The 12,422-nt window shown below is 39.8% G+C and overlaps 1 protein-coding gene across 3 annotated transcripts in view; it reads left to right on the top strand.

Moving 5' to 3' along the window:
- TMEM200A (transmembrane protein 200A) overlaps positions 1-12,422 on the top strand; it is a 72,443-nt gene that overhangs the window by 11,103 nt on the left and 48,918 nt on the right. Inside the window, exon 2 of one of the 3 annotated variants that reach the window (XM_059941235.1) lies at positions 10,020-10,081. The exons of the other annotated variants lie outside the window; for them this stretch is intronic. The gene's annotated coding sequence lies outside the window, so the exon portion shown is untranslated. The remainder of the gene's footprint in view (positions 1-10,019; positions 10,082-12,422) is intronic. 3 annotated transcript variants of the gene reach the window in all.

Genomic DNA, 12,422 nt, shown 5'->3' with positions numbered 1-12,422 from the left:
GTGCCTTACACCATGATAGTGTAGAAAACCAGGTAGGAAAGTATGACCTATACATTTATTATTTGCTCTCTGATGAAACATATAAAAGTTCATCATGCATAACGTAGTAAATGCAAGCTCTGTAGGAAGTTCATTCACTAATAATTGATTCAATAAATGTTACGTGCCGGGAGCTGGGGATAGGGTAAAGATCAAAAGAAAGGTTGTGGTGGAGTGTACATCCTAAATGAGGAAGACAAGTCAGTTTCAGGAAGTAGAAAGTCCTATGAGAAAAGGAAGGAACCTGATGTAACAGAGTGCCTGCGGTTCTGTAGATCAGAAAGTCAGGAAAGACCTCTCTGGGTTTGTCATTTGAACTAAGACCAGCCTTGCATATTGGGGAGGGGAGTAGGCTTTATTTTCAGGGCACTGGGAAGCCATTAGAAGGTGTTTCTTCTGGAACATGATGTTTGAGGTCATTTATTAAAAATAGTGGTTGAGGTTTAGAATGCTAAGCAATATTGTGATGATGGTGTTGGAGCTGGGAACAAAAGCAACGTTCGCGTTAAAAACTCCCTGTGTAGTTCTGCTCAAGATGTGCCCTACGTCATTATGTGGCTGAAGGCATCCCATAAATAGTATATCCACCTTCAAAGGGTTTTTTTTTTTTTTTTCAAAGGGTTTTTAATATGACTACAAATATTCTATATTAATATAAGTATAGTTCTGTCCATAAAATATAAACAGCTTAATCAGTCCACTGTGAAGTTTTTATGTAAAGCTTATATTTTTTTAACTGTGCCTAGCATAGTGACTTGTGTACTGTATGTATTCAGTAAATGTTTGCTGAATTAATTATATTGAATCTTCTATACTGTCAGTAAAATATCACCCTACGATATAAAATCACATTTAAGACAGTATTTTTATGAAAAGACCAAATCATTTCTTAGAAAAAAATTTAGATAAAATTTAGACAAAATGTTAACTCTACTCTGAATATTAATAATAATTTTCAATTATAGTCAAAATTAAAAATTGAAATATTGAAAATAAAAATCTAATACCCAGCTATAATTATCTTCTTTATATGCAGTATAGGTGGAAGTCTCTGGAAAGTCCACATGTTAGATAAAGCTTTCATTAGCATCAGTTGGTTTTATCACACTCTATTTAACACATGTGGAAATTCCTTATTTATTTTATGAGTCTCCCAATCGTTGAATCAACCTCTATTCAGAACTCTTCTGCCAACACCAGTGTAGTGGAATATAGATGATAATAGCATATAATTAGTGATGCTTGTTAAGCTCATTGTTTTCCGGGAGACCGGGTTCAGAATATACTTATTGAGTCATCAGACATTTATGGAGAGTGGGCCAAGTGCCATCCACTGTGGTCAGTTCTGGAAGTTAACAGGCTTCTCGCGAGGAACTCACAGTGCAGAGAGCAATCTGGTACATACTTGGAGCAAGGGTGAGAGTTTTGAAAGATGATCTTTGGGTCTCCCTGAGTCTAAGCTTGGGGAAAGGAGATGGTAGTGAGTGAAACTGTGCATTATTTCACAGAAGCCTTCAATGTGGAATTTGGTTAAGTTTTTTTTTTTTTAAAAGACAGATTACAAAAAGAAGACAAAGATAAAAAAAGGCAGCACGTGCCATCCATCTTTCGGTAACAAGGCCACCTGCGTCCCGATTCTCATTTCTACTGATATGACCTTGGGGGTTCCCCAGCTGCCAGTGACTCAGTGTTCATTTGGCAGGAGACCCAGGGACTGGCAACATCCCCCTGCCTCCCCCAACACACAACCCCATGAACCCTGCCCCCTTGGCTCACCAGCCTTGGGGTCTAGGGACCTAAGCTCCCCCTCCACGTCCTCATGGGCACCACTCCTCCAGACCTTCATATACTCCTGCAGCTTCAGATCTGCTGTCTTCTCGGTTGCTAATAGAGCATCACTTATTCATTGCTTTATTCATTCACTCGTTCAATAAATATTTTCTGAGTACCTACTAATTTAGGCACTGGATATATAACAGGAAACAAAATGAAGTTCCTCAGGAGACAGACAATACATGTATACTTTCTTGTGACAAGTAATATGAAGAATGAAGCACAGCTCAGGGACGGAGAGCGCTGGGACAGGGGTAGTGTGGCCTAGTCACGGAAAGCCCCTGTGATCAGGTCTGATGTTTGAGCAGAGACCTGAATGAAAGGGAGGGAAGGACTCATTAGAAGGTCTGGGGGAGAGGAGAGTGCCAGGCAGAGAGCAGGAAGTGCAAAGGCCGGAGGAGGCAGCAGGAGAGGTGGGAGTTGGCTTGGAATGTTTGAATAGCAAAGAGGCCAGTGTGATGAAAACAGAGCAGGGGCTTACAGAGGGCCTTGGGGCCACGAGGGAACTTTGGACTTTACTCTGGGTAGAATAAGAGGCATCTGCCAGGATCCTAACCTATAGTGGGGGCTTTGCTGGGCCCAGTCCTCGTGGTCCTTAACTAGTCTCAGAAGGGAATATGCAGCAAGTGGGGGCCTAGGTGTTCTGCCTCATCACCTGTAGGCCCTACCTGATGGGCCTGAGCTCCAGTTCAGGATTCTCAGCAGTGATGTGATCCAATGAAAGTGACACTGATAAAGACTTTGAAGCAAGAATAGCCCAGAGAATTCCAAAGGAGATGTTTTACTTTGGGTGTGAGCAAAATTTTGCTGTGGATTGGAAACTGTGCATTCACCGATCAGAGTGTGAGAGCCATGAGGGGACTTTTTCATACAATAGTAAGAAATCTGAAGTCTGGAGAAGCAGTCCGCTTTTGCTAAAGTTCACTTACTAATTATTAGATGCAGATACAGGCTTAAAATCCAGGCCTTTCTCCTCCTGATCTTGGCTCTTGAAGAATGGGGTGACATACGTGGGTTAAGGGAGAGAAACATTGTGAAATTTGGCCGGAGATTAGCTACCTAATAAGAACCAGGACTGTCAGGGTTAATGACTTGGAGCATGCCCAGAAGACCTCCTTAAATATCAGCATTCATTTGGTCGAGAGATGCTCATGGAGCAACTGCTGTGTTCTGCTTACTGACTGCGTGTGGTGCGGGGGGAGCAGCGAGCTGTGTTCACAGGGTGCACATGGAGCTGATGCTCTAGTAACAGGGGCAAAAAATTACGTCATAAATAATAAGCGTGGGACTTCCCTGGTGGCGCAGTGGTTAAGAATCTGCCTGCCAATGCAGGGGACATGGGTTCAAGCCCTGGTCCGGGAAGATCCCACATGCCGCGAAGCAACTAAGCACGTGTGCCACAACTACTGAGCCTGTGCTCTAGAGCCCGCGAGCCACAACTACTGAGCCTGCGAGCCACAACTACTGAAGCCTGTGTGCCTTGAGCCCATGCTCCACAACAAGAGAAGCCACTGCAATTAGAAGCCCACGCACTGCCACGAAGAGTAGCCCCTGCTCGCCTCAACTAGAGAAACCCCGCACGCAGCAACGAAGACCCAACACAGCCAAAAATAAATAAATAAAATAAATTTATATTAAAAAAATGTAAGTGTGATTCGTGGCATGGAGACACACAGGTTGCTAGGAGAGAGGGTTGTGAGTCAGAGGGTCAATGAAGGCTCCCCTGAGAAATATCTTGTAAGATGGGACCAGAGACGAGAGGAGCTTGTCTGGAGAAGATGCTTGCCAGAAAGGAAAACCCAAGCAAGGAGGTTGAGGAAGGAAGGAGTTGGATTGCTTTTGAAGGACAGAACGTAAGCCCTGTTATTGGTCAGAGTGAGCAGGAGAGAGACGGTGGAAGGAAAAGCTGTAAGCTGGGCCAGCCATTATGCAGTGCCCTGAGGGAGATGGTAAGGGTTTGATACTTAATCCAAAGAGCAGGCTTTGAAAAAAAGAGGAATGACATGAACTGATTTGCATTTAGGTATCACGCCAGGAGTTTCCTGGTGAAGGAGTTGCAAGAAGCAAGAATGCATAAAGGAAGAGATAACAGGGCCTTCGATCGGTGGCAGTGATGTTCGAGAGAACTGGACAAAGTAAAGACAGGTTTTGAAGGCAGAACCAGCAGACATTGGTAACTGAGAGCATGTGGGAAAATGTGGGCCAAGATCCTCCAAGATTTTAGCATGGATGGTGGTAGTATTCATACAGGTGAGGAAGACTTTTCCTAAGTTCCGTTCATGAGTTCAGTTTTGGACATGTTACATTTGAGTTGCAGGTGAGATATCCCAGGGGAAAGGGCAAGTAGGCTTTTGGACAGATGGGTGTGGAGCTCAGATGATAAATTTAGAATGGAGACATAAATTTGAGAGTCCTTAGCTTGTAGTTGGTAATAAAGTCATGGAGAGAATAGAGACCAAAGAAGGTGACTTAGGAGCATGCTTTGGGGATTTCCACATTTAAGAGTGGTTAGAGAAACATACAGAGAAGTAGCAACCCTGGAGGTAGGAGAAAAGCCAAGGGTGTGATGTCATTCATGAAAAGTACGTGGTATTAGCAAGAAAGCTTTGTTTGCCTGCTCCTTACTGAGCCCTTTCTGAAGATTTAGGTTCAATTTCTTTCTCCGATTAAACTTACAAGTGCAACGGTGATGTAGTTTAACCTATAAACTTTTGGGTGAAATGGGATTAGAAATTGCTGAAAATCTTTTTTTGAATTTCATGTCATAGTTGTTGATGCTAAATTAGAACAGAATAAATGCACGAATCATACCTTCACAAAAAAATCATGATAGAATAGCATATCTGAAGGTCATTTTCATTATCATGCTGGTTACTCATCTATTCCTACTATCAGTTCCACTGCTGCCTTCCAATTTGGTAGGTCTTTGAAATTTTTAAAGCATTTGCATATACACTTATTATTTAAAATTTTTAAAAAAATTTTTAATTTATTTTTTAAATTTTATTTATTTATTTTTTAAAAGATTTATTTATTATTTATTTATTTTATTTATTTTTGGCTGCATTGGGTCTTAGTTGCAGCATGCGGAAACTTCGTTGTGGCATGTAGGATCTTTCACCATAGCACGCAGGTTTCTCTCTAGTTGCGGCGTGCGGGCTTCTCTCTAGTTGTGGTGCACGGGTTTTTCTCTTCTCTGGTTGTGGCACGTAGGCTCCAGGGCGCGTGGGCTTTGTAGTTGTGGCGTGTGGGTTCCAGAGCACGTGGGCTCTGTAGTTTGCAACAAGCAGGCTCTCTAGTTGAGGTGCGTGATCTCAGTAGTTGTGGCACACGGGCTTAGTTGCCCCGCAGCATGTGGGATCTTAGTTCCCTGACCAGGGATCAAATCCACATCCCCTGTATTGTAAGGTGGATTCTTTACTACTGGACTATCAGGGAAGTCCCCATATATACTTTTTAAAAATTGAGACATAATTGATGTATAATATATTAGTTTCAGGTATACAACATAATGATTTAATATATGTATGTATTGTGAAATGCTTACCACAATAAGTCTACTTAAATTAACATCCATCAAATTAACGCATAGTTACAAATTTTTTTTCTTGTGATGAGAATTTTTGAGATCTACTCTCAGCTACTTTCAAATATACAATACAGTATTATTAACTATAGTCACCATGTTGTACATTACATTCCCCAGGACTTATTTATTTTATAACTTTATTTTAAAGCATTACTAGGTCATATGTTATCTATGTGACAGGCATTTTAAAGCTGTTTTTTCTCTTCCAGGACACTATAAGGAAAGTATATAATTTAAAAGAGAGTTGCTTGGATAGCTAGCAAAAGACTCAGAGGATTACCCTGGCTCTTATTACAATCGCATTTTAGCTCATTAAAATTGAAGAGAAAAGAGACCTGTTATTTGAGGTTGCCTTTAGCCTCCCCACTTGGGAGCTTAGCTTAGCCCATTCTGTGTGTGACAGTGGACCCTGAGGGAGCATCACATCCTTGTTCTTGTATTTTCCTACAGGAAAAGACACAGTGGAGAGTCACCAGTAGTACGTGAAACTAATGTGCAAAAATAAAAATCATCCTTGTGTGCGCATTGTCACGTTAGAGGGGACTAACTACATTTACATTTTCTCTAATCTTCTAATGTAGTCTTTTCATTTTTTAATATTTTTCTTCATATTAAAAGATTATTTAAGATTCAGGAATAACCTTATTTATAGTATGAAGTTATCAAAGCACTTAATAGTGCTATTATGTCCATAGTACTTTCTTAAGTTATGATTGACAAGTATATAATAAAAAAACTCTCCTGGACTTTGAGTCCTTTGGGAGTTTGCACCTTGCTGCCCAGGGTCCCCTGTGTCAATGAGAATCCTCCAGACCTCCTTTGGCACCTTTCTTTTGTTATTTGAATGCTTAGAAGGTGAGCTTACCACTGGTTTTATCCATAAGTTTTATCCACTGGCATAAGTGTCCATCAGTTACATAAGACCTTCACAGCGATGTGTCCTAAGAAGTAGTGCCAGATACTGCTGGCTATATTTGATGATCCGTCTTCTTGCTTGCTCCCAACCAAAAAACAATTTTTTTTTTTTTCCAAATGTGTGCCTCTGTGTGAACCATTTCTGAAGATAACCTTTGAGGAGAGAAGTGGGGCCGTTTTCCGGTTCAGAGAGGACTTTTTATAACTAGTCATGGAAGTTGACTTCCCGGTGGATAACTATGTCTGGTGCAGAAGATGAATGAGAAATAACTGTCAGCCCTGGATTACTGTGCTGGGGACTCCAGTAACTTCCCTGCAAGTGCAGTTCTTTTAGAATGTCAGCCATCTTTCTGTACAACTGCAGTACATTGAGTGACGGTCCCTAAGCTGCCTTGTGCTATGTCAGGCACACGTTATAGCATGATATTATTCCTGCAGAGTGGGAGAAAGCCTTTTTTTTTTTTTTTCTGTCGAGGTGCACATATAAAAAGCAGTTTGTGGAAAGAGGCAGAGTGCCATTTTAAAATTTAAGTGTAGGCACCAGAAAGGTTTATATGGGTCTTATCCTTTAGCTCTATAGTTTAGCCAATGAGATTTGAGGAATTGCTAATTAAAGGTTAACTTTTGAAAGGCTGGTTCCCGGACCTGCTGGACCATCTCTGAGTGGGATCTCATCTCTTACCTGCATTTTCTCTTCCATTCATTCCAGAATCCCTATCACCTGGCTGTCTAGCTGAAGTGGCTCCCCTTCAAAGATACTTTTTAAATATAGAGTCAGCTTTTGATTATCTGGGCTATTTATGAGTTAAGTGAGATTTTGTTTGGAAAAAAAAGAGTCCCATTGCCAGGGATAATTTGAAAATCACTGGAGAATTCGAGCTTTACACCCTAAAAGCTATGTGATCTTGGTCAAGTTACTTAACCTCTCTGAGCCTTAGTTCACTCTTCCTAGTGTGGGACAGCATGACTTCCTTGGAAGCATGGTTGGGTTATAAAAGGTCATGTAAGTAAAGGGTCTGGCACAGCGTGAGGCACGAAGTGGAAACAGTATGAAGCAGCAAGTCTGGGCGTCCTGTCATTCCAGAACATAGCCAGAGGAGGAGTGTTCAATGACAGTAGATAATCTAGTCCTTTTCTTGGCCTTTTTCTCCACTGGCTCCCACCACCATGCCTTTGTTTTGCGCACACAGTCTGTGGGATAAAACTGTTATCTCTGCCTGTTACCTAAGATGAAATCCTTTCTCCTGGGAGAGTTGGTTGCACTTTCCTGCACCTCTGAGATGCTTTGCTCATGCCAGCAGTTAAGCCTGATCCACAAAGAGTGACTTCTCTACCTTCTGTCTCTGTTCTAGACTGAAGTGTATAAGTAGTAAAAGTGGACCTAATGCCTCCTTCAGGACAACAAAAAGAATTGAATGGAGAGTGGAAGGGGAATTATTTTTTTCCATTGGTGGTGGTACCACCAGGAATGTTACCAAAAAATAGAACCACTTCAGCTTTTTGGAGACCAGTGGACAGGGGTCTCAAGAAAGGCAGCAGCCCCACGAGCAGTAGGGGTATGGGATGAAGAGATACAAACTAACTGCTATGCGTAACATAGATAAGCAACCAGGATATACTGTATAGCACTGGGAGTTATAGCCATTATCTTGTAATGAAACTAATTTTGAAACTAATATAATATTGTAAATCAGCTATACTTCAATAAAAAAACAAAAGAAGTACCTCCTCCCCACCCCCAGAAAGGTTCTTTCTCTGTCTTCTTGGGGCAGGGGCAAGGTAGATGCACCAAGCAGCCAAGTTTCTGCTCCTAAGTCTGCTAAGTTCCTGCTATTAAGTTTCTTCTGTGACCAGGCTCCTCTAGACACCTGCTCTGGCCCCCTAGGGACTCCATACCGGAAGCAAACCCTCTTACCTGATGAATGGTGTGAGCTCCTTATGGCCAGTTGTGGTGTTCTATTAAGTTTAAGACTCCTCTCTAATTTTTGAATTGTCAAATTCAGTTGAATTAAAACAGCAGCTCTGAGGGGTTTATGAACCCCTGTAGTAGCATCAGGTGGGATAGTGTCACCTTGGTTGACGGGCAGGTCTTATCAAGCCAAAGGTATTAACTAGTTCAGAGGAAGAGCTACCCTAGACTTAGTAGCTTTCTTCTCTTTTTTGAAAAAAAGAGTCTCATTGCCAGGGATAATTTGAAAATCACAGGAGAATTTGAGCTTTACACCCTAAAAGCTATGTGATCTCGGTCAGGTTACTTAACCGCTCTGAGCCTTAGTTCACTCTCCCTAGCGTGGGACAGCATGACTTCCTTGGAAGCATGGTCGGGTTATAAAAGGTCATGTAAGTAAAGGGTCTGGCACAGTGTGAGGCACGAAGTGGAAACAGTATAAGACAGCAAGTCTGGGCGTCCTGGCATTCCAAAACATAGCCAGATGGGGAGTGTTAAATGACAACAGAAAATCCAGTCCTTTTCTTGGCCTTTTTCATTTTGATGTTTTGAAACATCCATGAAGGTATCTTAATAAAACTGAAAGTTGAACACTTGAATGCCTGACAGTGACAAATAATCAGCTTCCCAAACATAGTTCATAACTCAGCTGTGTATCTAGATACTACTTTCCGGTCTCTCTGAAAATACTGATCAATAAAGTATGAGCTGTCAGGCTCAAAACCCAATAAGTGTCTTCAGTTTCAATTTTTAATGTTTTAGTAAATCACATTTGGTTGGCATAGAGATAAAAATGAATATCAGAAAGTGGTGAATACTGTCTTCATTATGAGTACAGAGGATTATCATTCTCTTTTAAAAATTTTCTGAATAATTCTGACAAATATTAAAACTTTGAGGGCCAGTGGACCCAAAGAATTTTACAGGAATAATATATTCAAATGATATGAAAAGAGAAGAAATCATTTCTTAAGTACTTTCTCAACATTGTAAGTTGTTTTTATAGTTACTTTATAAAAAGTAAATTTATTCTTTATGAATTTATTTTAGTTTATTATAAACATTTGTCATGGTACTGAAGTTTTGATAAACATACCTTTCTAAAGGCTGCAATGTGGTCTGCTACCAATGTTTTTAAATTATAGTTTTTAATTAATTAAAAAGGAAATGTTGATTCTTGTGATATTTAAAACTTTCCTTTGCAATTTCTTTGCAATCTTGGGAAAGAAAAGCATGTTTTTCAGATGTATCATTGGATATTTTGGAATTTTTTTAATGAAGCTTAACATTTAAAGTGAAGATCAGATCACACTTGTTAACTTGTCAAGGGGCAGATAACGATCCCTGAAAGTTTTCTGAAGGAATTTTTTTCTCTTAGAAGCTTCACGGTGTCAGACACTTTGGGATTATTTTTGCTTTTCTTCTAATATTACAACAGTTAATATTTGGAGTACATTTATTATCTTTTCGTAAAAGGATTTATCTTTATTAGCATCTCATCCAGTGGTAGAGAGAAACACAGCAAGATTGTCAGGTTTAATACAATCTTTTGGATATAAATATGGAAGAAAGTAGTCAGAAAAAAGTCTTTATCTAGAAAGGGGATTTTCTTTGTTAACATTTTGCTCCATGCATGCATTTTGGGGGAATTATCAGTTATGAAGACCACATGATAAAACTTTTAATTTCTTATAGCCTGAAGCTACTGCAAGGTCTGATGGGGACCAGGGCTGCTTACTGGTACTCTGTGCCTGGAGGTGAGTGAGTGACAGTGTGGGATGACATCAGGGCCCTGGAGGACGTTGTCGCCTAGAAGGTGGCTTTTTACGATTATTTTTATTATCTGTTTATTCTTTCAGGGATCTAACAGAGTTCCTTTAAATTCCTAACAGTTTATTGTCAGGGATTTGGCAGGCCATTTCTTTTGTTAACCTGATTATATAAAGCAGTTGTCTTATGTTGCCAAATCAAAGCTTCTCCAGTAAATACTTTTAATGCACAATAAAGATAGGCCGCTACTCTGGTGAAACACTCACTGTAAAAAAGTTTGCAGACCATTTTGTTGAGGAGGCTCTTTAGCAGGATTGTGCCTCATTCCTCCAGGTCTTTGCTCTCCACCCAAATCCCCAAAAGAAAATGCCCTTAATTAGAAGCTCATTGTCGAAAAGAAAAATTAATCTCTCTGCACTTCTGTAATTTTAAAACTACATTATGTTCTGCTTGGAATGAAAAGAGATCTGTAACCTTGCAACCACTGATCTTGCCTGTCATTTTCCTTTTTGAAAACCTTTTCTAAGAGTCTGAGCCTCAACTAACTCATAACGCTATGTAATCTCACATTATTATAAATAAACCATAAGAAGAATTTTCAGCTGAGTTTTTTGGGGTGACGTTTTGCCCTTTGGTCATGCTTTGAAATGCAAAATGAACAGTTGAGAATATTATCCTTCAGTTGAGAAAGAAACTCCTGTTTTTCTGAAATCATATTGATATTCTAAGGAAAATTGTTAATATATTTGCGAGCAAAGGGCTCTTACATTTACATTATCTAGAATTTTCCTGTATTCTTTATTTCACTCATGTGTATGTATCTGGGTTTATACAGCAACTGTATAGTCGTTGGGAAAAATATAAAGTATGGAAAAGTATCTCACCCTTTTAGGGCAGAAAAGAAACCATAGGTCTTTAAAAGCTACTCTAGGTCATTGGCATTGAAACACTTTTTCTCCCACCTCCCCACAGCCAAAAAAAAAAAAAAAAAACAAAAACCCAAAAAGAAGAAGAAGAAAGAAAGAAAAAAGAAACTAGTAAAAATGTAATCTCAGCAGGTATGACCTTGGAACATTTTATAGTAAATTTGCTTTGCAAATTTTGCTTTGTTATTTTAAAACTTGTGCTCAAAAGTCAGTATTCCTTTTTCTTCCACAGCGGCAGTTGAAAGCCAGATCCTTTTATAGATTTCCCCGCAGGACTCCCAGGCACTCCCTCACTGAGAACCTATTTCTAAATCGGAAACCTTTCAGCTGTGTTGAAGGCAGTCTCACATCATGGCTCATTCATCAATAATCCTCTGATGCTATTAAAGTGAGTGGGTAGGAGAAGGCCCTTTAATTGTCAATTCTAAGAGGATGTGACCTTTATGATCCATTCTAGCTCTATCATCTTGTGATAGTATGTCTTCCTTATGTGAAGTTCGTGGTGCAAGACTCTGAAATGCACGAAAAGAAAGGAGGGGTTACCTGTCTGTAACTGTCCCCCAGCCCTATTGTGTTTATCATAAAAATATCAGTCACATAACAACATTAAAGGCCTTTGGGAAAATTCCCATAATTCCTTTGTAGCAGAAAGGCTGTTTTGTTTGGGTAGGGTTTTAAAAGGATAGGTCATTGGGTGTGGTCTTATGAGTGTGGTCATGTGGACTCAACCACATGACTTTTCAAGTTTGTTTACAAATGGTTGAGCCAAGGAGACTCAAATTCTGTAGAGGGAACTCTAGACCAAAATCATGGTACAGTTTCCATACCCTTAACTGTGTTTCCCTGGAACAGTTATAGGTGAGGCTCTTTGGCTACTGGATTTGGGAATATTTAGGTTTAAACTTTTTTGTTTTAGAGATTTTCTGTATATTCATTGTTTTGTATATTTATTAGGTTTAAATTTTCTGACTAGAGTGACTCAGAGTCCTGTCCAATTGTTTTCTCTTTGGAAGTTTCAAAAATTCTGTTTGCCTTTGTGAAAGTAAGAAAGAATGCAAAGATGTGAAGGGTAGGTATTCCAGTGTCACAGAGAATTGAAAATTTACAGTTAGTTTCCACTTCTCAGGATAATTTTCCTTTCCCAGGTGGACATTTTCATAATGAGTATATGGGAGTGGAAGGGAGAAAGGCAAGTTCCACCCAGGAAAGAGGAGAGTGAAATTTTAAATGTTAGTAACATCCTTATACTGTACACTAGTGGAGATCATCATGTCCACTTCAGTAATCTCCAAATGAAGAGGCTGTGAGGGAGTTGACGTTTAGGTGAGCAATAAGGCCTGATTAAGATGTTGCAAAATGTGAAAGGAACTAGGATTATTCTGGAAAAGAGAAAGTTTATATT

This window comes from Balaenoptera ricei, chromosome 12 (genome assembly GCF_028023285.1).
Source record: "Balaenoptera ricei isolate mBalRic1 chromosome 12, mBalRic1.hap2, whole genome shotgun sequence".
In the NCBI taxonomy this organism is placed as follows: domain Eukaryota; kingdom Metazoa; phylum Chordata; class Mammalia; order Artiodactyla; family Balaenopteridae; genus Balaenoptera; species Balaenoptera ricei.
Note: the sequence above shows the minus strand (reverse complement) of the source record. Positions and strands in the feature narration are given on the sequence as shown.